Genomic DNA, 19,774 nt, shown 5'->3' with positions numbered 1-19,774 from the left:
AATACCACCACCAATACCACCACCACCAATACCCTACCACCAATACCACCACCAAAACCATCACCACCATCAATAACACCTCCTCCACTACCACCAATTCCACCACTAATACCCCCACCACCAATACCATCACTACCAAAACCGTCACCACCAATACCACCACCAAGACCACCACCATCAATACCACCACCAATACCAATACCACCATCAATACAAACACCACCACCAATACCACCACCACCAATATCACCAATACCACTACCAATAATATCACCACCAATACCACCACCCCAAATACCACCACCACCTCCAATAATACCACCACCAATACCACCACCACCACCACCAGTACCACCACCAATACCCCCACCACCACCAATACCACCACCACAATACCAGCACCCCTACCAATACCACCACTACCACCACAACCACCAATACGAGCACCACCACTATAAATACCACCACCACCAATACCACTAACAATACCACCACCACAACCATCAATACCACCACCTCCAGTACCGACACCCCCACCTCTAACAGTACCACTGCCACAATACCACCACCAATACCACCACCGCCAAAATACCACCACCACCAATACCACCACCACCAATACCATTACCACCACCAATACCACCACCACCACCAATACCCTACCACCAATACCACCGCCACCGCCAATACCAATACCACCATGAATACAAATACCACCACCACAAATACCATCACCAATACCACCACCACCTCCAATAATACCACCAACAATACCACCACTACCAATACCACCACCACCAATACCACCACCAATACTAATACCACCACTACCACCACCACCAATACCAACACAACGAGCACCACAACTACCAATACCACCACCACCACCAATACCACCACCACAACCACCAATACCACCACCATCAGTACCAACATCCCCACCACTACCAGTACCACCACGACAATACCATCAATACCACCTCTAATACCACCACCACCAATACCACCACCACCAATACCACCACCACCAATACCACCACCAATACCACCACCAATACCACCACCACCAATACCCTACCACCAATACCACCACCAATACCATCACCACCATCAATAACACCTCTTCCACTACCACCAATTCCACCACTAATACCCCCACCACCACTACCAAAACCGCCACCACCAATACCACCACCAAGACCACCACCATCAATTCCACCACCAATACCACCAACACCAATACCAATACCACCATCAATACAAATACCACCACCAATACCACCACCACCAATATCACCAATACCACTACCAATAATATTACCACCAATACCACCAATACCACCACCCCAAATACCACCACCAATACCACCACCACCACCAATAATTCCACCACTACCACCACAACCACCACTACCACCACAACCACCAATACCAACACCACCACCACCAATACCACCATCACCAATATCACTACCACCACCAATACCACCACCACTACCAATACCACCACCACTACCATCATCTACAATACCACCACAACCACCAATACCAGCACCACCAATACCACCACCACCAATGCCACTACCAATACCACCATCATCAAAACCACCACCAATACCAGTACCACCACCACCAATACCACTACCACCACCACTACCAGAACCACCACCAATACTACCACCACAACCACCTATACCAGCACTAGCACCACCAATATCACAACCACCAAAATACCACCAACACCAATATCACCATCACCAATACCTCCACCACTACCAATACCACCACTACCAGAACAGCCACCAATACCAGCACTACCACCACCAATACCACCACCGCCAAAATACCACCACCACCAATACCACCACCACCAATACCATTACCACCACCAATACCACCACCACCACCAATACCCTACCACCAATACCACCGCCACCGCCAATACCAGTACCACCATGAATACAAATACCACCACCACAAATACCATCACCAATACCACCACCACCTCCAATAATACCACCAACAATACCACCACTACCAATACCACCACCACCAATACCACCACCAATACTAATACCACCACTACCACCACCACCAATACCACCACAATGAGCACCACAACTACCAATACCACCACCACCACCAATACCACCACCACAACCACCAATACCACCACCACCAGTACCAACATCCCCACCACTACCAGTACCACCACGACAATACCATCAATACCACCTCTAATACCACCACCACCAATACCACCACCACAAATACCACCACCACCAATACCACCACCAATACCACCACCAATACCACCACCACCAATACCCTACCACCAATACCACCACCAATACCATCACCACCATCAATAACACCTCCTCCACTACCACCAATTCCACCACTAATACCCCCACCACCAATACCACCACTACCAAAACCGCCACCACCAATACCACCACCAAGACCACCACCATCAATACCACCACCAATACCAATACCACCATCAATATAAATACCACCACCAATACCACCACCACCAATACCACTACCAATAATATCACCACCAATACCACCACCCCAAATACCACCACCACCTCCAATAATACCACCACCAATACCACCACCACCAGTACCACCACCAATACCCCCACCACCACCAATACCACCACCACAATACCAGCACCCCTACCAATATCACCACTACCACCACAACCACCAATACGAGCACCACCACTATAAATACCACCACCACCAATACCACTAACAATACCACCACCACAACCATCAATACCACCACCTCCAGTACCGACACCCCCACCTCTAACAGTACCACTGCCACAATACCACCACCAATAGCACCACTAATACCACCACCAATACCACCACCACCACTACCAATACCACCACCAATACCACCACCAATACAACCATCACCAATACCCTACCACCAATAGCACCACCAATACCATCACCACCATCAATAACACCTCCTCCACTACCACCAATACCACCACCAATATCTCCACCACCAATACCACCACTACCAAAACTGCCCCCACCAATACCATCACCAAGGCCACCACCACCAATACACCGCCAATACTACCACCACCAAATTCACCACTACCAATACCACTACAAATACCATCACCACCAAAACCCCCAGTGACCCCACTACGTCCACCAATACCAAAACCACCAATACCACCACCACCAATACCACCACAGATACCAATAACACCACCACCAGTACCACCGCCACCATTACCAATACCACCCCCACCAATACCACCACCAATACCAATAGCACCATCAATACAAATACCACCACCAATACCACCACCAATAACTCTACCACCACAACCAATACCACCACCAGTACCATCATCTACAATACCACCACAACTACCAATACCAGCACCACCAATGCCACTACCAATACCACCATCATCAAAACCACCACCAATACCAGTACCAACACCACCAATACCACTACCACCACCACTACCAGAACCACCACCAATACTACCACCACAACCACCTATACCAGCACTACCACCACCAATATCACAACCACCAAAATACCACCAATACCACCATCACTACCAATACCACCATCACTACCAATACCACCAGTACCACCGCAACCACCAATACCAGCACCACCAATACCACCACCACCAATATCACCACCAACAATACCACCACCACCAATACCACCACCACCAATACCACCACCACCAATACCATTACCACCACCAATACCACCACCACCACCAATACCCTACCACCAATACCACCGCCACCGCCAATACCAATACCACCATGAATACAAATACCACCACCACAAATACCATCACCAATACCACCAGCACCTCCAATAATACCACCAACAATACCACCACTACCAATACCACCACCACCAATACCACCACCAATACTAATACCACCACTACCACCACCACCAATACCAACACAACGAGCACCACAACTACCAATACCACCACCACCACCAATACCACCACCACAACCACCAATACCACCACCATCAGTACCAACATCCCCACCACTACCAGTACCACCACGACAATACCATCAATACCACCTCTAATACCACCACCACCAATACCACCACCACCAATACCACCACCACCAATACCACCACCAATACCACCACCAATACCACCACCACCAATACCCTACCACCAATACCACCACCAATACCATCACCACCATCAATTACACCTCCTCCACTACCACCAATTCCACCACTAATACCCCCACCACCAATACCTCCACTGCCAAAACCGCCACCACCAATACCACCACCAAGACCACCACCATCAATACCACCACCAATACCAATACCACCATCAATACAAATACCACCACCAATACCACCACCACCAATATCACCAATACCACTACCAATAATATCACCACCAATACCACCACCCCAAATACCACCACCACCTCCAATAATACCACCACCAATACCACCACCACCACCACCACCAGTACCACCACCAATACCCCCACCACCACCAATACCACCACCACAATACCAGCACCCCTGCCAATACCACCACTACCACCACAACCACCAATACGAGCACCACCACTATAAATACCACCACCACCAATACCACTAACAATACCACCACCACAACCATCAATACCACCACCTCCAGTACCGACACCCCCACCTCTAACAGTACCACTGCCACAATACCACCACCAATAGCACCACTAATACCACCACCAATACCACCACCACCACTACCAATACCACCACCAATACCACCACCAATACCACCACCAATACAACCATCACCAATACCCTACCACCAATAGCACCACCAATACCATCACCACCATCAATAACACCTCCTCCACTACCACCAATACCACCACCAATACCTCCACCACCAATACCACCACTACCAAAACTGCCCCCACCAATACCATCACCAAGGCCACCACCACCAATACACCACCAATACTACCACCACCAAATTCACCACTACCAATACCACTACAAATACCATCACCACCAAAACCCCCAGTGACCCCACTACGTCCACCAATACCAAAACCACCAATACCACCACCACCAATACCACCACAGATACCAATAACACCACCACCAATACCACCGCCAATACCTATAGCACCATCAATACAAATACCACCACCAATACCACCACCAATAACTCTACCACTACCACCAATACCACCACCAGTACCACCACCACCAATACCACCAGCACAACCAATACCATCAATAATACCCCCACCAACAATACCACCACCAATGCCACCACCAACACCACCACCTCCAGTACCACCTCCACCAATACCACCAGCACTACCAATACCAGCACTACCACCACCACCACCAATACCACCACCAATACCACCATCAATAACACCTCCTTCACCACCACCACCAATACCCCCACCACCAATACCACCACCACCATAAATACCACCACCCAGACCACCACCAACAATACTATCACCACCAATACCACCACCAATACCACCACTACCAATACCACTACAAATATCATCACCACCTAAACCCCCAATCACCAACAATATGTCCACTAATACCACCACCACTAATACCACCAATACCACCACCACTAGTACCAACACAGATACCAAAACCACCACCATCAATACCACCACCACAAATACCACCACCACCAGTACCACCGCCACCATTACCACCACCAATAACACCTCCTCAACCACCACCAATACCACCACAGATTCCAACATTACCACCAATACCACCACCACCAGTACCACCACCACCATTACAAATTCCACCCTCACCAATACCAATACCACCACCAATACTAATACCACCATCAATACAAATACCACCACCAATACCACCAATACCAATACAACCCCCACCAATACCGCCACCAATAAATAACGCCACCACTAATACCACCATTACCAATACCACCACCAATACCACCACCACCAATACCACCACCAATACCACCAGCACCACCAATACCACCAATAATACCACCACCAATACCAGCACCACCAATACCACCACCACCAACAATACCACCACCACCAATACCACCAATACCTCCACCAATAACACCACCTCCAATTCCACCACCTCCAATACCACCACCACCACTACCACCACCACTACCAATACCAGCCCTACCACCAATACCCCAACAGCCACCAATACCATCAGCACCACCAATATCACCACCACCACAAATACCACCACCAACAATACCACCACCACCACCAATACCAATACAACCACTAATTCCAGTACCACCTCCACCAATACCACCAGCACTACCAATACCAGCACTACCACCACCACCACCAATACCACCACCAATACCACCATCAATAACACCTCCTTCACCACCACCACCAATACCCCACCACCAATACCACCACTACCATAAATACCAACACCCAGACCACCACCAACAATACTATCACCACCAATACCACCACCAATACCACCACTACCAATACCACTACAAATATCATCACCACCTAAACCCCCAATCACCAACAATACGTCCACTAATACCACCACCACTAATACCACCAATACCACCACCACTAGTACCAACACAGATACCAAAACCACCACCATCAATACCACCACCACAAATACCACCACCACCGCCACCATTACCACCACCAATAACACCTCCTCAACCACCACCAATACCACCACAGATTCCAACATTACCACCAATACCACCACCACCAGTACCACCACCACCATTACAAATTCCACCCTCACCAATACCAATACCACCACCAATACTAATACCACCATCAATACAAATACCACCACCAATACCACCAATACCAATACAACCCCCACCAATACCGCCACCAATAAATAACGCCACCACTAATACCACCATTACCAATACCACCACCAATACCACCACCACCAATACCACCACCAATACCACCAGCACCACCAATACCACCAATAATACCACCACCAATACCAGCACCACGAATACCACCACCACCAACAATACCACCACCACCAATACCACCAATACCTCCACCAATACCACCACCTCCAATTCCACCACCTCCAATACCACCACCACCACTACCACCACCACTACCAATACCAGCCCTACCACCAATACCCCAACAGCCACCAATACCATCAGCACCACCAATATCACCACCACCACAAATACCACCACCAACAATACCACCACCACCACCAATACCAATACAACCACTAATTCCAGTACCACCACCACCAATACCACCACCACCTCCACCATCAATAACACCTCCTCCACCACCACCACCAATACCACCACCACTAAAACCACCACCACCAATACCACCACCAAGACCACCACCACCAATACTACCACCACCAATATCACCACTACCAATACCACTACATATACCATCACCACCAAAACCCCCAACCACCACCAATACCCCCACCACTAATACCACCAATATAACCACCACTAATATCATCACCACCTAGACCACCACCACCAATGCCGCCACCACAACCAATACTACCAACCACCACCAATACCACAACCAATAATACCACCAATACCACGACCACTAATACCACCACAGATTCCAACACTACCAGCAATACCACCACAACCACCAATACCAGCACCACCACTACCAATACCACCACCAATACCACCACCACCAGTACCATAACCACCAATACCAATACCACCACCAATACCAATACCAATGCCACCACCAATACCAGTACCACCACCACCAATACAAATACCACCACCAATACCACCACTACCACCACAACCACCAATACCAGCACCACCACCACCACCAATACCACCACCAACAATACCACACCACCAATACCACCACCAATGCCAGTACCACCACCACCAATACCACCACCACCAATACCACCACCCTCACTACCACCACCAATACCACCACCACCACCAATACCATCACCACCACCAATACCACTACCACCACCCTCACTACCACCACCAATACCACCACCACCACCAATACCACCACCACCACCAATACCACCACTACCACCACAACCACCAATACCACCACCACCACCACCACCAATACCACCACCAACAATACCACACCACCAATACCACCACCAATGCCAGTACCACCACCACCAATACCACCACCACCAATACCACCACCCTCACTACCACCACCAATACCACCACCACCACCAATACCATCACCACCACCAATACCACTACCAATACCACCACCAATACCCTACCACCAATACCACCACCAATAACACCTCCTTCACCACCACCAATACCACCACCAATACTACCATCTCCAATACCACCACGAGTACCATCACTACCACAAATACCACCACCACCAAGACCACCACCACCAAGAACACCACCAGCAATAACACCACCAAGACCACCACCAATACTACCACCACCAATACCACCTCCACCAATACTACTACCACCAATACAACCACTACCAATACCATCACCACCAATAACCCCAACCACCACCAATGCGCCCACCAATACCATCACCACTAATACCACATATACCACCATCACTAATACTACCACCAATACCACCACAGATACAAACACCACCACCAATACCACCACCACCAGTAACACCATCACCATTACCAATACCCCCACCAAAACCAATTGCACCATCAATACCAATACCTCCATCAATACAAATACCACCACCAATACTACCACCACCATATATACTACCAATTCCACCACCATGACCAATACCACCGCTACCACCACCACTACCATTACCACCACAAAAAGCAATTCCAGCACCACCACCACCAATACAACCACCACTAATACCACCACCACCAAGACCACCAACACCAATACTACCAACCACCACCAATACCACCACCACTAACACCACCAATACCACGACCACTAATACCACCACCAATACCACCACAGATTCCAACACTACCACCAATACCACCACCAGCAATACCACCACAACCACCAATACCAGCACCACCACTACCAATACCACCACCACCAATACCACCACCAATACCACCATCACCAATACCACCACCACCAATACCATCACCACCAATACCAATACCACCACCAATACCAGTACCACCACCACCAATACAAATACCACCACCAATACCACCACCAATACCACCACTACCAATACCACCACTACCACCAATACCAGCACCACCACCACCAATATCACCACCACCACCAATACCACCACCAACAATACCACACCACCAATACCAATACCACCACCAATACCAATACCACCACCAATGCCACCACCACCAATACCACCACCCTCACTACCACCACCAATACCCCCACCACCACCAATACCATCACCACCACCAATACCACCAATATCACCACCACTACCAATACCACCACCACCAATACCCTACCACCAATACCACCACCACCAATAACACCTCCTTCACCACCACCAATACCACCACCAATACTACCATCTCCAATACCACTACGAGTACCAACACGACCACCACCACCAAGAACACCACCAGCAATAACACCACCAAGACCACCACCACCAATACTACTACCACCAATACCACCACCACCAATACTTCCACCACCAATACCACCACTACCAATACCATCACCACCAATAACCCCAACCCCCACCAATGCACCCACCAATACCATCACCACTAATACCACATATACCAATACCACCACAGATACAAACACCACCACCAATACCACCACCACCACCAATAACACCACCACTAATACCACCAATACCACCACCAGCAATACCACTACCAATACCACCACCACTAATACCCCCACCATGAATAAGTCCACCAATGCCACTACTAATACCACCACCTCCAATTCCACCATCTTCAATACTACCACCACCAATACCACCACCACTACCAATGCCACCACTACCACCATCACCACCAATACCACCACAACCACCAATACCAGCACCACCACTACCAATACCCCCACCACCAATATGACCACCAATACCGCCATCACCAATACCACCACCACCAATACCATCACCACCAATACCAATACCATGAATAAGTCCACCAATGCCACCACTAATACCACCACCTCCAATTCCACCATCTTCAATACTACCACCACCAATACCACCATCACCACCAATACCACCACTACCACCATCACCACCAATACCACCACAACTACCAATACCAGTACCACCACCACCAATACCAGCACCAATACCAATACCACCACCAATACCACCACCACTACCACTACCACCACTACCACCGCAACCACTAATACCAGCACTACCACTACCAATACCACCAACCCCACCAATACCACCACCAATATCCCCACCAACAATACCACCACCACCAACAATACCACCACCAATGCCAGTACCTCCACCACCAATACCACCGCTAATACCACCACCATCAACACCAATACCACCACCACCAATACCACCACCCTCACTACCACCACCAATAGCACCACCACCAATACCATCACCACAACCAATACCACCACCAATACCACCACTACTACCAATACCACCACCACCAATACCCTACCACCAATACCACCACCAATAACACCTCCTCCACCACCATCAATACCACCACCAAGACCACTATCTCCAATACCACCATGAGTACCACCACCAATACCACCACTACCAATCCCATCACCACCAGTACCCCCAACCACCACCAATACACCCACCAATACCATCACCGCTAATACCACCAATACCACCACCAATACCACCACAGATACAAATAAATCACCAATACCACCATCACCAATACCACCCTCACCAATACCAATAGCACCACCTATACCAATACCTCCATCAATACAAATACCACCACTAATACTATCAATACCACCACCAATACCACCACCACCACCACCAATACCACCAATAACACCACCACCACCAATGCCACCATCAATACAGCCACCTCCAATTCCACCACCTCCAATACCACCACCACTAATACCACCACCACTACCAATACCACCACTACCATTACCACTACAACCACCAATTCCAGCACCACCACCAATACCACCACCAATGCCACCACCACCAATATCACCACCACCACTACCACCAATACCACTGCCACCAATACCACCACCTCCAATTCCACCACCTCCAATACCACCACCACCAATACCACTACCAATACCACCACCACAACCACCAATACCAGCACCAGCACCACCAATACCACCACCAATGCCATGACCTCCAATATCACCACCACCACTAATACCACCAATACCACCACCACAAATACCACCACCACTACCAGTAAAACCACCACTAATACCAATACTGCCACCAGTACCACCACCAATAGCACCACTAAAACCATCACCACCACCAACAATACCAATCCCACCACCAATACCAATACCACCATCAATACAAATACCACTACCACCACAAACACCACCACCATTGCCACCACCATCACCAATACCACCACCCCTAATACCACCACCACCAACAATTCCACCAATGCCACCATTAATACCACCACCTCCAATTCCACCATCTTCAATACTACCACCACCAATACCACCACCACTACCACAACCACCAATACCACTACCACCACCAATACCACCACCACCAATACCAGTACCACCACCAATACCTGTACCACCACCAATACCAATATCACCACAAATACCATCACCAATACCACCACCACCAATACCACCACCAATACCAATTTCACCACAAATACCACCACCAATACCACCACCACCAATACCACCATCACTACAAATACCACCATCACTACCAATACCACCACTACCACCGCAACCACCAATACCAGCACCACCAATACCACCACCACCAATATCACCACCAACAATACCACCACCACCAATACCACCACCACCACCAATACCACCATCGCCACTACCACCACCAATACCACCACCAACAATACCATCACCACTGCCAATACCACCACCAATACCACTACCAATACAACAACCACCACTACCATCCTACCAATACCACCACCACCAATAACACCTCCGTCACCACCTCCAATACCACCACCAATACCACCAATACCACCATCAATACCACTACCAATACCAGTACCACCACCACCAATATCACCACCACCAATACCAGTACCACCACCACCAATACCACCACCAATACCAGTACCACCACCACAATACAGCCACCACTACCAATACTACCACTACCACCAATACCAACACCACCAATATCACCACCTCCACCAATACCACCACCACCAATACCACGACCAATACCACCACCAATACCACCACCACCAGCAATACCAATACCCCCACCAATACCACCACCAATACCACCACCAATACCACCACACCAATACCACCAGGAATACCACCACCACCAATACCACCACCACCAATATCATCACCATCACCAACACCACCACCACCAATACCCTACCACCAAACCCTACCACCAATGCCACCACCACCAAAAATACCACCACCACCACCAATACCACCATCTCCAATATCACCACCAATAACACCACCACGAAGACTCCCACCACCAATACCACCAACACCAATACCACCACCACCAATACCACCACTAACAATACCACTACCAATACCATCACCACCAATACCATCACCTCAAATACGTCCACAATACCACCACCACTAATACCACCAATACCACCACCACTAATACCACCATCAATACCACCACAGATTCCAGCACCACCACCAATACCACCTCCACCAGTACCACCACCACCATTACTAATACCACCCCCACCAATACCAATACCACCACCAATACCAGCATCAATACAAATACCACCACCAAAATCACCACCACCAATACACCACCAATAACACCACCACTAATACTACCAATACCACCAACACTAATACCACCACAGATACAAAAATCACCACCACCACCACCAATAATACCACCACCAGTACCAGAGCCTCTATTACCAATACCACCACCAATACCACCCCCACCAATACCACCTCCAATACCAATACCACCATCAATACAAATACCACCACCAATACCACCACCAGTACCACCACCATCAATACCACCAGCACCACCAATACCACTGATAATACCACCAACAATACCACCACCACCAATACCACCACCAAAAATACCACCAATGCCACCACCAATACCACCACCTCCAACTCCACCACCTCCAATACCACCAACATCACCACAACTACCATTGCCAGCACCACCACCACCACCAATATCACCACCACCACAAATACCACCACCAATTTCACCACCAATACCACCACCACCAATACCACCACCAATACCAGTGCAACCACCACCAATACCACCACCAATACCACCACCACCAATGCCAATAATACCACTATGCCCAATACCACCACCGCCAATACCAACAATACCACCACCACCAATACCACCACCACCAACACCACCACCAATACCACTACCTCCACCAATACCACCGCCACCACCAATACCCTATCACCAATACCACCACCACCACCAACACCACCAATACTGCCACCTCCAATACCACCACCAATACCACCACCACCTAGACCACCACATTAATACCACCACCAAGACCACCACCACCAATAGTACCACCACCAATACCACCACCACAATACCATCACCACCAATACCCCCAACCACCACAATACATCCACCAATACCACCACCACTAATACCACCAATACCACCACCACCAATACCACCTAAGATACCAACATCACCACCAATACCACCACAACCCCCACCAGTACCACCACCACCATTACCAATACCACCCCCAACAATACCAATACCGCCACCAATACCAATACCACCATTAATACTAATACCACCACCAATACCACCACCACCACCAATACCACCACAAATACCACCACCACCTCCAATAATACCACCACCAATACCACCACCACAAATACCACCAATGCCACCACCAATACCACCACCTCCCATTCCACCAAATGCAATACCACCACCACCAATACCACCACCTCTATCAATTCTACCACTACCACCACCACCACCAATACCACCACCCCCAATACCAGCACCACCACCACCAATACCACCAACACCAATACCACCACCAATAACACCACCACCAATACCAGTACCACCACCACCAATACCACCACCACCGATACTAACACCATCACAATACCACCACCACTAGCAATACTACCAATACCATTAATACCAATACCACCAATATCACCACCACCACCAATACTACCACCACCAATACCACCAACACCAATACGACCACCAATAACACCACCACCAATACCAGTACCACCACCACCAATACCACCACCACCGATACTAACACTATCACAATACCACCACCACTACCAATACCACTAATACCAACACCACCAATACCACCAATATCACCACCACCACCACCAATACCACCACCAATACTACCACCACCCCACCAATACCAATACCCCCACCAATACCACCACCAATACCCCCACCACCAATACCACCACCACCACCAATACCATCTCCAATACCATCACCACCACCACCACCAATACCCCTACCAATACCCCCACCAATACCAATTCCACCACCAATACCATCACCACCAACAATACCACCACCACCACCAATAACACCTCCTCCACCACCACCAATACCACCATCTCCAATACCACCACCACCACCAAGAGCACCATAACCAATACCACCACCAATACTACCACCACCACTAATACCACCACTACCAATGCCACTACCAATACCATCACCACCAATACCATCACCTCCAATACGTCCACCAATACCACCACCACTAATACCACCATCAATACCACCACAGATACCAACACCAAAACCACACCACCAGTACCACCACCACCATTACTAATACCACCCCCACCAATACCAATACCACCACCAATACCAATACCACCATCAATACAAATACCACCACCAACACCACCAATGACACCACCACTAATACCACCACCACCAATACCACCACCACCGCCAATACCACCACCACACCAATACCAACACCACAATACCACCACCTCCAATTCTACCACCTATACCACCACCACTACCAATACCACCACCACTACCAATACCACCACAACCACCAATACCAGCACCACCAACACCAATACTGCCACCACCAAGACTACCACCACCAATACCACCACCACCAATAATACCACACCAATACCACTACAATACCATCACCACCAACACCCCCAACCACCACCAATATGTCCATCAATACCACCACCGCTAATGCCACCACCACTAATACTACCACCAATACCACCACAGATACCAACACCACCACCACCACCAGTACCACCAGTACCACCACCACCACCATTACCATTACCACCCCCAACAATACCAATAACACCACCAATACCACCATCAATACAAATACCACCACCAATAACACCATCACCAATAACACCATCACCAATAACACCATCACCAATACCACCACCACCAATACCACCACCACCTCCAATAATACCAACACCAATACCACCACACCAATACCACTACCAATACCACCACCAGTACCACTACCAGAAATATCACCAATGCCACCACCAATAACACTACTTCCAATTCCACCACCTGCAATACCACCACCAATACCACCACCACTATCAATACCACCACTACCACCAGCACCACCACCACCAATACCACCACCACCACCACCAATACCACCACCACCACCACCAATACCAGTGCCACCAATATCAACATCACCACAATACCACCACCACTACCAATACTACCAGTACCACCAATACCAGCACCACCAATACCACCACCACCACCACAAATAACACCACCAATACCACCACCACCACCAATACCACCACCAATATCAATACCCCACTAATACCAATACCACTACCAATACCACCACTAATACCACCACCAATACCACCACCAATACCACCACCAATACCAGTGCCACCAATATCAACATCACCACAATACCACCACCACTACCAATACTACCAGTACCACCAATACCAGCACCACCAATACCAGCACCACCAATATCACCACCACCACCACAAAAACCACCACCAATACCACCACCACCAATACCACCACCAATATCAATACCCCACTAATACCAATACCACTACCAATACCACCACTAATACCACCACCAATACCACACAACCAATACCACCACCACCACCAATACCATCACCACCACCAATACCACCACCATCAATACCCTACCACCAATACCACCACCAGCAATACCACCACCACCACCACCAATAACACCTCCACCACCACCACCAATACCACCACTACCAATACTACCACCACCAATACCACCACCAAAACCATTACCACCAATTCCATCACCTCTGATACGTCCACCAATACCACCATCACTAATACCTCCAATACCACCATCACTAATACTACCATCAATACCACCACAGATACCAACCCCACCAACAATACCACCACTAAAACCACCAGTACCACCACCACCATTACTAATGCCACCCCCACAATACCAATACCACCACCAATACCACCATCAATACCAATACCACCACCACCACCAATACCACCACCAATAACACCACCACTAATACCACCAGCAATAATACCACCACCAATACCACCACCACACCAATACCACCACCACCAATACCACCAATGCCACCACCAATACCACTACCTCCAATTCTACCACCTCCGATACCTCCACCACCAAAACCACCACCACTACCATTACCACCACCACCATCACCACCAATACCACTACAACCACCAATAACAGCACCATCACCAATACCACCACCACCAATACTACCACAACCAATACCACCAACAATACCACCAATATCATCACCACCAATATCAATACCACCACCAATACGAGTAACAAAAATACCACCACAACCACCAGCACCACCACCACCAATACCAATACCACCAACAACACCAATACCACCCCCACCAATACCGCCACCACTACCACCACAACCACCAATGCCAGCACCTACACCACCAATACCACCACCAATACGAACACAACCACCAATACCACCACCACCAATACCACCACCACCACCACCACCAAAACCATCACCACCACCAATACAACCCCCACCACCAATACCACCACAACCAATACCCTACCAGCAAAACTACCACCACCACAAATACCACCAACACCAATATCACCAATACCTCCACCAAAAACAACACTACCAATAGCACCAATATCACCACCACCAATATCACCACCAATACCATCTCCAATAATACCACCACCAATACCACCACCACCCATACCAGCACCACCAATACCACCACCAATACCACCAGCACCAATACCACCAATGCCACCACCTCCAATACCCCCACCACCAATACCAATATCACCACTACCAACACCACCACCAATACCAGTACCACCACCACCAATACCACCACCACCGATACTAACACCATCACAATACCACCCCCACTAGCAATACTACCAATACCATTAATACCAACACCACCAATACCACCAATATCACCACCACCACCAATACCACCACCACCAATACCAATACGACCACCAATAACACCACCACCAATACCAGTACCACCACCACCAATACCACCACCACCGATACTAACACTATCACAATACCACCACCACTACCAATACTACCAATACCACTAATACCAACACCACCAATACCACCAATATCACCACCACCACCACCAATACCACCACCAATACTACCACCACCCCCACCAATACCAATACCCCCACCAATACCACCACCAATACCCCCACCACCAATACCACCACCACCACCAATACCATCTCCAATACCATCACCACCACCACCACCAATACCCCCACCAATACCAATACCCCCACCAATACCATCACCACCAACAATACCACCACCAATAACACCTCCTCCACCACCACCAATACCACCATCTCCAATACCACCACCACCACCAAGAGCACCATAACCAATACCACCACCAATACTACCACCACCACTAATACCACCACTACCAATGCCACTACCAATACCATCACCACCAATACCATCACCTCCAATACGTCCACCAATACCACCACCACTAATACCACCATCAATACCACCACAGATACCAACACCAATACCACACCACCAGTACCACCACCACCATTACTAATACCACCCCCACCAATACCAATACCACCACCAATACCAATACCACCATCAATACAAATACCACCACCAACACCACCAATAACACCACCACTAATACCACCACCACCAATACCAGCACCACCAACACCAATACTGCCACCACCAAGACTACCACCACCAATACCACCACCACCAATAATACCACACCAATACCACTACAATACCATCACCACCAACACCCCCAACCACCACCAATATGTCCATCAATACCACCACCGCTAATGCCACCACCACTAATACTACCACCAATACCACCACAGATACCAACACCACCACCAGTACCACCAGTACCACCACCACCATTACCATTACCAACCCCAACAATACCAATAACACCACCAATACCACCATCAATACAAATACCACCACCAATAACACCATCACCAATAACACCATCACCAATAACACCACCACCAATACCACCACCACCAATACCACCACCACCTCCAATAATACCAACACCAATATCACCACACCAATACCACTACCAATACCACCACCAGTACCACTACCAGAAATATCACCAATGCCACCACCAATACCACTACTTCCAATTCCACCACCTGCAATACCACCACCAATACCACCACCACTATCAATACCACCACTACCACCAGCACCACCACCACCAATACCACCACCACCACCACCAATACCACCACCAATACCACCACCAATACCAGTGCCACCAATATCAACATCACCACAATACCAACACCACTACCAATACTACCAGTACCACCAATACCAGCACCACCAATACCAGCACCACCAATATCACCACCACCACCACCACAAATAACACCACCAATACCACCACCACCATCAATACCACCACCAATATCAATACCCCACTAATACCAATACCACTACCAATACCACCACTAATACCACCACCAATACCACCACCAATACCAGTGCCACTAATATCAACATCACAATACCACCACCACTACCAATACTACCAGTACCACCAATACCAGCACCACCAATACCAGCACCACCAATATCACCACCACCACCACAAATAACACCACCAATACCACCACCACCACCAATACCACCACCAATATCAATACCCCACTAATACCAATACCACTACCAATACCACCACTAATACCACCACCAATACCACCACAACCAATACCACCACCACCAATACCATCACCACCACCAATACCACCACCATCAATACCCTACCACCAATACCACCACCAGCAATACCACCACCACCAATAACACCTCCTCCACCACCACCAATACCACCACCACCAATACTACCACCACCAATACCACCACCAAAACCATTACCACCAATTCCATCACCTCTGATACGTCCATCAATACCACCATCACTAATACCTCCAATACCACCATCACTAATACCACCATCAATACCACCACAG

This window comes from Triturus cristatus, chromosome 9 (genome assembly GCF_964204655.1).
Source record: "Triturus cristatus chromosome 9, aTriCri1.1, whole genome shotgun sequence".
In the NCBI taxonomy this organism is placed as follows: domain Eukaryota; kingdom Metazoa; phylum Chordata; class Amphibia; order Caudata; family Salamandridae; genus Triturus; species Triturus cristatus.
This window is presented reverse-complemented; position numbering follows the sequence as displayed.